This window comes from Gymnogyps californianus, chromosome 17, assembly GCF_018139145.2.
Source record: "Gymnogyps californianus isolate 813 chromosome 17, ASM1813914v2, whole genome shotgun sequence".
Lineage (NCBI taxonomy): Eukaryota > Metazoa > Chordata > Aves > Accipitriformes > Cathartidae > Gymnogyps > Gymnogyps californianus.
Window position 1 is genome coordinate 1974125 of NC_059487.1, and position 11359 is coordinate 1985483.

Here is an 11359-nt window from a genome sequence, read left to right on the forward strand (position 1 = left end):
GTTTTGCCCTGGATTTGTTTACTTTTGTGTGATCCTTAAGCTACTGAAAATATTTAATGTATCTGCATGGGGTTTCCTCAAGGCAAAAGCCAGTGCTGTGGCTAGCCTGCATCATATACTTGAGCTGGGAAAAGCTGCTCCTCAGGTTATTTAAATATTTGAAGGGCTGAATCTTACAGGGCAATTTTGAATAACCTTTAGAGTAAAATATGCAGATTTCACTTCAGTTTCAGAAGCTTTCCAGAACGGATGGGAGACTTTGAAACATGACCTTTGGTGTAGCAGCTGATTTAGTTTAAAAAAAAAAGTATATTGTTGTCTCATGTCCTGACTCCTTGCTGACTTCTCAACAGATGTCTGATCTGTATGGAAGGAATAGTGTGCCCAGGTGGCCAAGAAGGCCAATAGCAACCTGGCTTGTGCCAGAAATAGTGTGGCCAGCAGGACTAGGGCAGTGATCGTCCCCCTGTACTCAGCACTGGTGAGGCCGCACCTCAAATACTGTGTTCAGTTTTGGGCCCCTCACTACAAGAGAGACATTGAGGTGCTGGAGCGTGTCCAGAGAAGGGCAACGAAGCTGATGAAGGGTCTAGAGCACAAGTCTTATGAGGAGCAATGAGGGAACTGGGGTTGTTTAGCCTGGAGAAGAGGAGGCTGAGGGGAGACCTTATTGCTCTCTACAACTACCTGAAAGGAGGTTGTAGTGAGGTGGGGGTCAGTTTCTTTTCCCAGGTAACAAGTGATGGGATGAGAGGAAATGGCCTCAAGTTGCACCAAGGGAGATTTAGATTGGATATTCGGAAATACTTCTTCAGTGAAAGGGTTATCAAGCATTGGAACAGGCTGCCCAGGGAAGTGGTGGAGTCACCATCCCTGGAGGTATTTAAAAGATGTGTAGATGTGGGGCTTAGGGACGTGGTTCAGTGGTGGACTTGGCAGTGTTAGGTTTATGGTTGGACTTGATCTTAAGGGTCTTTTCCAACCTAAATGATTCTATGAAATCACTCAGCCTCATTGCTTGCTTTTTATTGGCAGGAGCACATCTGCTGTCACTGAGAGTTTCACTAAAAAATTTACAACTAATTTTTTAGTTTTCTCATTTTTCTCATTTTCAATCTACATGCAATTAATTCAGTATTCAGTCGAGCCTGAGGTCAAGCATCTTGACTCCCTGAATACAGATTCGGTTCCACTGTGATTACCTTAGAATGGTTTTAGCAGGACCTAATGAATGAAGAACAATAGCACCAAAGAGAGCCCGGCATCTGTAGGTATCAAGGCTTGCGAGTGCCCCCTCCCCAGCACTGAAACCCCATGCGTCAGCTCATATGGCATCCCACATCTGGCGTGGTGAGTCGTACGACAGTGACAGACTACAGCTTTTCTCACTTGCGTGACACTGCACAGCAGAACTCGCGTAGACGGGGTGAGATGTGAGCCACAGGCTCTCTGGATCTGACACACAGGATCCCAGAGAGGGGGAGATGGGTCATTGTGCCGTATTGCAAACAGAGACCTTTGCACAGGCCGGGATGAGAGTGTGAAGTGGGAACAAATGCAAGTTTCATAACTCAAACTTGTGAAACTCAACAGGTCTGGTGTACAGGCAAGCAGGGTGATGCACTTGCACATGTTTTCTGTGAAAGCTACCATGAGGAGGCTGTCCTGGAGCAGCGAGGAGCGCTGCTCGACTGCAGTGTTCATCGGGCTCATGTCCTCAACCAGACTGAGCAAATGTAGTAAGTCTTAGAGCAGCCCTGCCTTCCAGTTCATCAGCCTCTTCCTCCAATCTTGTTTGCAGGCTCATTTTGAAAGGCAAAAATAAAAGTGAGATTTCCAACTGTGCGTAAATGAGGTCCAGTTTGGGAAAGTGTGTATGTACAGTATGTCAGAGGAATGTGGAGAGGTGGTGTGTGGTCTCTTTCATAAAATAGGAATTGACTCGGATTTACAGCTTCCCCCCACCCCATTATCCCCCAAATACTGCCAGCCACTGGCTGAGAACTGGGAAATGCCTAGGTCCACTCTAGTTGATAGCTGTTCCTCAAATTTAGCCATTCCTAGCTATTAATTTAACAGGGATTTTTAAGTGGATCAGGAAAAAACTCTGGTAATAAAGTAGTGCTAAAACAGACCTGGTTTCCACACTGGGAAGAGTTCTTTAATGCTATGTCGAATTTCAGTTTGTTTTTAACATCTTCAGTAGTTTCCACTGGCATGCTGCCTTTAGTGCAGTTAGGCTGTCCCAGGGTGGTAATGAGCACTGTTGTCTTGGGCAGTCTGCCCCTGCAAAATGATTGAACCTGGTGGTAAAATGAGATTAATGATGAGGGATTGTACTCCTAGTCTTTAGACAGGTCTCTGATTTGGCCAAGAAGAGGAATCATATATTTCCTCAAATGTCTTTCTGATTAATTTTCTGTTAATGCTTTCTTTATTGTTACCAGTGAAAATACTATTCTCTTTTTAAATATGGCAACTGTTGCCCCTGTTTTCCCTCTGCTGTTGAGTCAGAAGTGATAAGAGAGTAGAGGCTGTACATTTTTCTCCATTTATCTCAACCAGATACACTAGTCTCCATGATTTTTAAAAAGCAACTGATTTGCAATACAGTCTTGCTAGGTCCTGCTCTTTATTTTTTTGCATGGCTAGATGTTCTGTGAAATGGAGATTGATGGAGGTGTACAGATAGCCTTAGGAAATATGGATCACTGCGAGCGGAGAACAAAGGATGGGTAAATGAATGTTCCACTGGCTGATTCATGACTGAGCTTGTTTTCATAGCAGTGGTGGTTCGTGAAGATGATACAAAGTTTCTCAGAAGCAAATTGTGGTTTTTAGCCTTTGGGGCTTTTTTGTTAAGATAAATCAAATGTAGTAAATGCACACTGTAAAGCCTCCATAGTTTTTTGCAGTAGCATTGTTTGCCACTGGACAACTTTGCACAACTATAAGAAGCATCAATTACAATTAAGTTTTTTTTCTTTTTAAAATCGCTAACCCTTCATGAGTGCTTGTGGTTTGCATGCCAACTTAGAAAAAGCAAAAACAAACAAAAGACTGAAAGAAGGAAAAAAAAAAGTCCTGTGGAAAAATACTTCCAGAAGTTAATAGGATGAAAACAAAGAGTTTAAGGTTCTGCAGTATCCTTTTGAACTGGATGGGGACTGACATCCCTTCTGCTTGTCTAATTGCCTAAAATTCCATAGCAGAGAGATTAAACTTTTTAGGATATTTAGAAAGTCTATAGCAAAGTTTTTACTACTTGTTCCATCTGTAGAGGCCAGAGACACTTTTCAGCAAAGCTGTTTTTCTGTAGCACTCTGGTCTTGGTTTCATCAACTTGGGAAATCATTTCCGTAAGGGAATATTAAATGGGCCACATTCATAGGCATGTGCTCCTTTTCCCTGATGGAACAGCAGCATTTTAGAAGTAAACTGAACCACATCTTCATTGCAATATTGCAGATGTCGGAAGCACCTTAAATGCTTAGTGATCAGGCTGATACCCAGAATTTGGTTTGAGCCAGTGCTTATTGTAGGTATCTGCTTTGCATTATTAACTTGATTTTCACTCAGAACAAACATTTGGTGGTCCTGTTTTTCCTCCCCTCCAAAACTTGCTTCCTATGTGTATTTTATTAACAACTCGATACAAACTCCTTTTGACCCTTTTTGGCAGTGAAGGCCTTTGCCTGTGATATTGTCTGACCTGCCACTGAGATGCCATTTTGTAGATAAAGAACGACATCTCTGACCAAACCCTTGCACTCAGAAGAAAGCAGTAGTGATGGAGGGATGTTGAGCAAGTTGAACAGAATAAAGGGAATTAAACCACCTGGTATGCTCATTTAGTGCTCCAAATATTTGCTTTCCAAATGGAGAAAATATATGAATTGAATCCCAGCTTTATAGCAAGGAGGTCTTTTAAATACTAAAACCTGGCTTAAAGTGGTCTGCCTCTGCCAGATATTTCTGAGGCAGTTTCAGAGTGAGGGATCCCCGGCTGTTGAATTACTTTAAATGCATCTGCTCCCATTTCCATTCCAGAAGACTTAAAGAATTGCTGTCTTTCACCAAGAGGTGAAAGACCATTAGCCTTTAATGAATTCATATGTTTTTTAAAAATGCCACACTTGTTTCTTATGGAAGACAAGGAACAGTGAGACCGTATATTCTTGTGGTGGGTTGACCCTGGCTGGATTCCAGGTGCCCACCAAAGCTGCTCTATCACTCCCCTCCTCAACTGGGCAGGGGAGAGAAAATATAATGAGAGGTTCGTGGGTCGAGATAAGGACGGTTTAATAAAGCAAAAGCAAAGGTCGCATGTGAAAGCAAAGTAAAACACAAGATTTTATTCTCTACTTCCCATCAGCAGGCGATGTCTGGCCACTTCCCGGGAAGCAGCGCTTCTTCGGTATGCATAGCGGTTGCTCCAGAAGACAAACATAAATAACGGATGTCCCCCACTTCCTCCTCTTTCTCCTAGCTTTTATTGCTGAGCAGGCGTCGTATGCTATGGAATATCCCTTTGGGCAGTTTGGGTCAGCTGTCCTGGCCATGCTCCCTCCCAAGATCTTGCCCACCCCCAGCCTGCTGGTGAGGGGGGGGGGGGCAATGTTGGAGACATAGCCTTGATGCTGTGGGAGCACTGCTTCAGCAGTAGCCAAAACACGGGTGGGTTATCAACATCTTTCTAGGTACCGATACAGAGCCCAGCACGATGAGGGCTGCTATGGGGAAAATTAACTCCATCTCAGGCAGACCCAATACAAGTCTCATGGTTGATTTCTGGCTATTACTGTTAAAAGTTGTATAATACTGTTGTTTACCTATTTGAGGCAGCTGCGCAGAGTGAAGGGAAGCCTGTGTGAGATCAGGAATGACATTTTAGCTGAGGAAACTGCCAAAAATAGCAAGGGTACCACAAGAACAGTTATTAACTAAATCCACCTGGTGGTAGGGAGTGAGTGATGACGGTGTTTGTTAACGTATGTTAAAGTCAATAGAAGATTTCCACTGATTCAAGGGGGCCTGACCTGGATCACTAGGGAGGGTATATTTTTGTCTTTTCCTGCCTTTATATGTATTAAATGAATGTCACATGTGAATTGTGTTACGACACTATTACAGCTATTTTACGGCTCCCATATTTCAGGCCAGGATTTCATCTCAAAGGGTTTCCTGGATGGAAATGTGTGTGCATATGCCATGCAGCATTTTCATTTCACTGAAAAACCTTGCAGAAATGACTAAAGCCTCCTTTTTCTTCTGGGAGAGGGACTTGGCCATATGTCGGCCATCTGTGTATCATCTGAGAAGTTTGCCAATAAAATCTTTGTATTACTTCAGAAAATAATCTGCAGGCACCACAAATTTAAGAAGGGCGCTGTGATTGAAAGAGCAATCAAGTGATTGATTGATTGCTCTTTCAGGCAGCCTACTGTGTCTCTGGCCTTGTGCTGCTGCTCCAGATAGGGATGGTCTCCTATAGGTCCCATGTCACATCTGCCAGCCTTGCATGGTTGTTCCTGATGTGTCTACGATGGCACTGGGCACTTACGCTTGTGCTGCTGAACTGGTCCTTGCTTGAAAGTCAGTTACCAGAGGGGGAAAAAAAGCGGGGCAGGGGGCAAATTTTCATATCCCTCTTCTCAGCTCCTTCAGATATAACTGTGCAAGAAGCAGAAAATACCCGCATTGACCAGAAAAACCTAAACTAGCCTGGCATGCCAGACTGACGTTTGGGTGCCTTGGCCAATTACCCAGATCAGGGTAATTTACTGGGGAAGGGGAACAAAATTCCACCAAACCCCCTCTAGGTATAAAACTTCTCTCACTGTTGTTCAAGCTACTGGAAATAGCTAATCAACAACAGAGCTGCAAGCTCCTGCTGACTTCAGGATCCTCAATATATTGTTGGATCTGAAGAAATCGGGAGCATTGTTAAAGCATGTGAGTTAAGTTACCAGCAGAACATCTCAGGATATCTTATCTGGAGCCTTCTGGAGCAGGTGTTGTCTTTTTTGTTGTGTTCAAGCATGGCATTAAGCATGTTACGAGTACTGGGATATTAAACACGTCCTGTAGCTGGCCGTGTGACTAACTTAGGTGAGGAGCCACAAGATTTTGCTTCCATTTTACAGGCTTAAGGAGCTACTAAGAGTGAGGAAATGCATTGCAGGTCTATTGTGTGTGTTCCCGTGCTTTGTGCTATACCTGCATTGATGGGAGCTGATGATGCCATTGAAAAATACCTAGTGGAGTCTGGATACTGGCAAAATGAAAGCTGAAACAGCCCAGAGTAGAGATTGTACGAACAGAGATGAAAGAGCTGCTTACAGAGGGTCAAGATTCAGCGCTGCCCATGTGTGGGCCCACCTCTGACGCCCCAGTTGCATTATTATGACTACATTGTGACTTGCTAACTGTAGCCTTTAGCAGACTGGGGGACTTCACTCATTGCCTTTGGTGGGGTGCCCATCAAAAGTGGCATGGGACTTTGTCTCATCCCCACAGTTACAAAAGCGTGCGGTGGTTGAGGTGGTTTGCATCTGCCACGGGAAGCAATTATTTCTTTTCAAGTATTAAATGTACTACAAAAATCTGAGATGACGTTTCTTTTTGGAAATGAGTAGCTGTTTGCTGTGCACTTGCAGTTTTGGAAATTAAGTGTCCGTGACCAATCTGTTCCAGCTATTACAGTGGCAATTGGGCTTTTGCAATGGAGTAACCATAGGAGGCCATCCCATGTGTTTCCTTCTGTATTTTGGAGGTCGCTGTGTGGAGAAGGCTTTCCAGAAGGCAGACTGTCAGAAGTGGACAGAAAAAAATGTGAAGTGCTCATGCATTTGTTAGGGGAGTCTGTTTTTAATTATTTTCTTTTTCAGCCCTGATTCTGCAGCTGAGTCGTGTCTCTCTGAGTTCAATAGGATGCTGGATGTGAACAAGCGCTGAGTTGGTCTATTTAGTGTGTTTATAGTTCCTTCTGGCCATAGAATGGTCTAATTCAACTTGAAATGCTTTGATGAAAAATGTTACAATTTAATGCTTTTTTGCATTGTCCTTGGATGTCATTTAATGTCTATACTCATACAGTGAGTGACCTCAAGACTGCAGTATCTCACGAATAGTGTGTTCTACAATACTCCGAGAAGCGTGTTTGCCGTAGGACTAAGATGATGTAATTTTTGCACTGTAAAATAGAGCTCCCACAGAGTCAGCTTTGGGCATGGCATGTACAACTTCTTCCTTGGCTCCTCAGTTTGGTTATACAAATCTCCATCTGGTTCTCCTATAATTAATTTCATCATGAGGTTAGCACTATCTCTGCATCTCAAAGGGACTTTATTGAATCTTTCATCACCCTCAGCCAAAGCAGCATCACAGATACTGTTGACTCATCTATAGAACTTGGAAAAAGTTGTTCTACCTTCCATCAAATCTTTCCTTCTGCAAGAAGATGCTAAAGACTGAGATGGGGAGTTGTTTGTTTTCCTTCTGGGGTCTCCCAGACAGTTTCGTGGAAACTATGAGGTGTTTAGAGCTAGTTTGGTATAGTCATTAAGATGTTAATTCTACCATTTGTTTTATCCATCAGGATAAACTTGGATTTTATGGTCTTTGAGTGTGACAATAAGCAATCAAGGCAGGACTTTGGATGGGAAAATACAGTATCTGTTTTAAATTCACACAAGATAGGCAATATTCGGAAAAGCTAATAGTGATTTATTTGCGGTTAATCCTACTAAGCTGTAATTAGGGTAAAATATCCCTTAGTCTCTAGGAGCAGAATGACTGTCATGGAGCATTACTGGGTCTGTCTCTCTAAGCTTGAGTTCCAGTAAGTTTTCAGTGGAGACATTTTGGTATGCGACAACTAAAAATTAAACACTCCATCTTTGTCATGCATATGTTTTATCATCTGTGCGCTGATGACATTTCAGATAGGTCCCTTAGGGAACTCTTACACTTAGAAACAACTCCTCAAGATAAGTATCTGTTCAAACTAAATACAGGAAGCAAATATTAGATGTGCGTGTTTTGCTGATATCTGTATCCTATCAATACCTCATGCAACATGATCTCTACCCAGAAAAGTAAAGTCACTGAAGCTAATAACAATTTCAGAGTACTTAATTATATATATTCTTTGGTGTGATAGATGAATGGCGAAGAAAGCATAACCTCTTTCTAATCAATTCCAGTTACAAAAAAGGCTTATTAATAAATCAAATTTGTCAAAATGCACTACATATAAATGCTATATTAAAAAGTATGTGCATATGTGTTGAAAAACAAGTACCCTCATCCTCATATGAAAGGATCTTTCCTTTTCCTTCGTTGCATACGTGCACCATCCTGTACTTTGCTGGTTCAGCTTCCATGTCTCTAGCTCCTCGTTGTGGGTCTCGGCACTTTCCATTTCCTTAGCTGACGGCCACAAGCCGTGGATAACATCTTCATTAATGATCTGGATGATGGGGCGGAGTGTACCCTCAGCAAGTCAGCACGTGACACAACACTGGAAGGAGCGGCTGGTACACCGGAGGGTCGTGCTGCCATCCAGAGGGACCTTGACAGTCTGGAGAGACGGTCTGACAGGAACCTTATGCAGTTCAACAGGGAGAAGTGCGAAGTCCTGCACCTGGGGAGGAACAACCCCAGGCACGAATATATGCTGGGGCCCACCCAGCTGGGAAGCGGCTTTGCAGAACAGGACCTGGGAGTCCTGGTGAACACCAAGTTGACCATGAGCCAGCAATGTGCCCTTGGGGCAAATGGTGTCCTGGGCTGCGTTAGCAGGAGTGTTGCCAGCAGGTCAAGGAGGAGATCCTTCCCCTCTGCTCAGCACTGGTAAGGCCACACGTGGAGTACTCTGTCCAGTTGGGGGCTGCCCAGTACAAGAAAGACACGGACATATTGGAGGGAGTCAAACATCAGGAAACACTTTTTTTTTTAACGGCGAGGGTGACTGAGCGCTGGCACAGGTTCCCAAGGGAGGTTGTAGAGTCTCCCTCCTTGGAGATATTCAAAAGCTGTCTGGACATGGTCCTGGGCAGCCAGCTCTAGGTGGCCCTACTTGAGCAGGGGTTGGACCAGATGACTTCCAGAGGTCCCTGCCAGCCTCAGCCATTCTGTGATTCTGCAAAGCTGGAGTGGGAGCTGCTGTCTAGAGAACAGCTGTTTGTTTGATTTCTGAGTCTCCTTCCTTCCCTTTCCTCTCCTCCTGCTCCCCGCCACCCTGGTAAAATATAAATTTTCTGACCAGCTGGACATTCAGGTAAGAAAATGATATTGTTTCTACATGAGAAGTTGTTGTGTGATTATTGATATGATTTTAGTATCAACCAAGGGCAATTTCTTATAGTTAGGAGAATTTTGAAACAACTTGACAGGAACCTAAATCTTTACCTAGTAAAAGAAGGGGCCAAATTCTGTTTCCTACGCCCATTGTAATGTATCATTCTTCCTTCTCATCCTCTTTTTATCATAACTGAATGGCTTACAGATTCCTAAGCCAGGATATCTGATTAAAAGACATACTTGCATACATTTAAAAGAATTGAAGCTTGCATCATATATGACAGCTGATGTATTTTATAAAAGATAAGGAACACAATGACATCCTGTCATCATTTGGGCTCTTTCTTAGATTAATCTCTGTCATATATATCTCTCTAAGATGAACAAACATTTCTGTCAACATCTGACCTATGTTTTGAGCTCTGGACTTTGGATTGATTATTAGAAGAAAAAAAATTTCATATGGCTTGAGCCCCTTTAGAGTGTCATCTCTATCATTGCCTGCCTGGAAGATTCTTGTAGCCCTCAGCTGTGCTTAGAAATAAATCAGTAAAGAAATTTCCTCACAATCAGACCTGCACAGAGCATTAGAAAGTTCCGGATTGGGATTAGAAATTCACGGTTAGAAAATATCCGATTGTGAAAGCTAAAGAGCATTGGTAGGGACACTGTGCAGTCATCTAGCAGGCAGGTGGAGTGAACACAGAAGATGTGGTTTTAGCCCGGGGAGTGCGCGTGGCTCCTGAGGTGACTGGCAAGAGCAGTGGGACGAAGGGAAAATACTAAAGTCAAGAAAGGCCCACAGAAGAGAAAAGAGTGTACAGGAGTGGGGTAGAAGAACATTGTAGGTACAGAACAGAGGAGGTAAAAAGCAAGAGCTGGAGTCTGACAGATGAAGAGTCTTCAGTGCTGGGGACAGCTTCTGGGTCTGCTCCCTCCTTGCTCTCCTGTGACCTACCACATCTCTCCTGGTAGTTTAACCAAGAAGGGGTTTCCTCCTGTGCCATCTTGGATAACAAGATTAAGGCAAAGAGCTTCCAGAACAAGAGAAAGATGTCTTCTAGACACCTGTTTGCTGCTGCCTTGAGCTTCATCCATACCTTCAGAGCTGTTTCTGAGCCTTTAAGGGTAGATACAGCATTTGATAATTATTTTTCTCCCCCCCTGTGGTCACCAGTTGCATGCAGCACATGGAGATTGCCACCTAAATTCACGCTTGGGGTAGGTGCTGGGAGTTGCCTGTGGTAAGAATGGGGAAAGAAAGAGATTGATTGCTTGTAATGGTTTTCTTCAAGATGTACACGTGGGATACACATTCATTTTTTGCTGATCTTTCCTTTCTTCCTCGAAGTCCTGGATATGTGTTCCTGCTTTTGGGCTCTACATGCACTGTGTCCTGGGCAGCAGGAGAAGAAGGGCTGAGGACTCTACTCCTATGGATACGGCTGGGGAAAAAACTTCTGATTTTTAAGTCATGAGGCACAGATACATTCAGGGTTCAAATATACGTGTATATTATACGCCTTGGAGATACTGGTTACTGGTAGAATGACTAAAAACCCTGGAGGTGGATGTACTGGTGCTCAGCTGGGGAAGATTAAAAAATTGCCCTATTGTTTTGGGTCTGTCTTTTCAGGTAGAATAACCTATATAAATTCTTGTCCTGTTTTTTGCTGAATGTGTGAAAAGGGAGTTAACCTTGAAACCTGCATTTTCAGCATGATATTTTGGCTGTGCTGGAAGCTGGTGCTCTGCTGTCCTTGTGGGCAAACCAAGCTTTGGTCCCTCACTGGATTAACCAGTCCTCTTGTAGTACGGCCATTTGCGTGCCATTGGTGCGGGTTTTGCGGTGCCGGTTAGACAATACTGCAGTCTGTGGTTAATGTGACCCTTCAAAAAAAAAAAAACCAACCCAAACCCCAAACCAACAAGCACCCAGAATTCTTCTTAAAACGCAGGTCAATTTTAAAAATACCTGTTCAATGTCAATCTCCCTGGTTGTCTGCTCCCTGAAAAAAACATCCTGTTTATGATAGCATTAACCCCATGAAAA